Here is a 1,951-nt window from a genome sequence, read left to right as displayed (position 1 = left end):
AATAATAAAAGCATACATAATCATATTTGTGGTTACCTTGCATTATTCATACTGTCATCTTGAACTTAAATAACTTAAATTCTCCTTTCACAATTACTGTAGGTCTCATCGTCCTTGCAGGATAACAATGTTGAAAGCCGGATGGGTGTGTCTACAGTTGACTGTTACAGCTCACTGTGTGCCAGGTATCCTTACATTTTACAGCACACAATAATTTCCAACTGAGCCTATTAAACAAGGTAAATGGAATTTTAGAAAGCAGCGCGCACACATGTTAATTTTCATTCGCTTAATATTTTAGTCTGATAGATTTAATATCAAAGAATTTAAAATTAACCAACAGCTAAATGTAGTTTTGTTTAACAGGTTAAAATGAATTTAGTTTATTGAATGAAGGTGTAAGTGATATTGACAGTGTTTTGACATTATAAACGCAACAAGGGACTAAAATAAGTAAAAAGAAAAAAAAGAAATGTTAATGATTGCCTGCATCCTTTTCGTTAGTTTGCAGACAATTTTTTTAAATCATACTTTAAAAAAATCCAGTCACAATTCACTTTATTACAGCAATACAAAAGTTTCCAGCCACTAAAAAGCATAATCTGGTCAAAAAATGATGCATCTGGTTGCTGTTTTACAACAGTGTAATGACATTACGCCTTTGACCAAACACCATGTCTAAAGTCAGTCGGGCATTGTCAAATGGTATTTAAGCGGTGCGTTTTATGGAAGTAGACCCTCCTTACAGTCAGAGGTATGCCTTCAAGGTACACTACCGATTTTTTATTTTATTTTATTGATACACATCACTGCTACAAGGACACACTCATCCCACGCCTGCTTCACCTCGAAAGGCTTCGGTGGACAGTGGTGCCGTCATCCTCCCTCCTCGCGCCTAATCACCTCGCACATTAGTACGTCTGTTTCCTCGGGCGAAAAGCGATCTATGCAGGTTGCTAACAGGAGCTTTTTAGGTCATTTTCTCCAGTGCAAAAGTCCAGTGAGCCAGAAAGCACAGAGCGAAAGTGAGGGCACACCCAGGACAGGATTCCACTTGGTGATGTGAGGCTTGCGTGCACCTGCTTGGCCATGGAAGCCCATTCCAAGCAGCTCCTGGCACTTTCTATGCTGGGTTAATGCCAGAGGAGGTTTGCAGTTGTTGAGTCAACAGAGTGCTGTTGAATTTTACGCACAATGCGCCTCAATTCTCAGCAATCGCATTCCGTTACTTTACGTGGTCTGTCACTTCACAGTTGAGTCTCTGTTGTTCCTAAACACTTCCACTTTGCAATAATACCACAAACAGTTGGCCATGGAATATCTAGCTGGGAAGAAATTTCACAAACTGTCTTATTGCAAAGGCGGCATCCTATCAGAGTACCATGCTTAAATTCATCACGCTCTTCAGAATGACCCATTCTTTCACAAATGTTTGTGAACCTGACTGCATGGTTGGGTGCTTGGTTTTATACACCTGTGGCAATGAAACTCCCGAGATAAGGGATTAAGAGGTGGGTCTCGATACTAATGTCCATATAGTGTATATAATACACAGACTTAAGTCCAGGGGTCTCTGCTAAAAATGGGCCTGAAGTTACCCTGTTAAATTTTGACCCTCCCCCCTCCCCTCCCAGGCCATAAATTTTACTGTCTCCACCTCCCTCTAAGTGTAGTATAGTTAAAGTGTGAGAGAGCCAGAGGTCCCAGAGAAGCCCCATAGCCCCAGGCAAACATCAAGAAGAACTCGCAGTCTCCACATGCACTATTGAACCCAGAAACCCAGCATTACAGAGCCACCAGCACTACCTGCTGAGCCGCAGCACCGACATGTTGTTTAGTATGTGATGTGCAGGACTTGCTGTATATGCGCTGATGTTATGTTCTTTCTGCATTTTATTCCAGTCAATATAACAACTCCGCCTTCATTCACTGTTCCTTGTCCAGCTTTGGA

Source organism: Brienomyrus brachyistius, chromosome 8 (assembly GCF_023856365.1).
Source record: "Brienomyrus brachyistius isolate T26 chromosome 8, BBRACH_0.4, whole genome shotgun sequence".
Lineage (NCBI taxonomy): Eukaryota > Metazoa > Chordata > Actinopteri > Osteoglossiformes > Mormyridae > Brienomyrus > Brienomyrus brachyistius.
Note: the sequence above shows the minus strand (reverse complement) of the source record.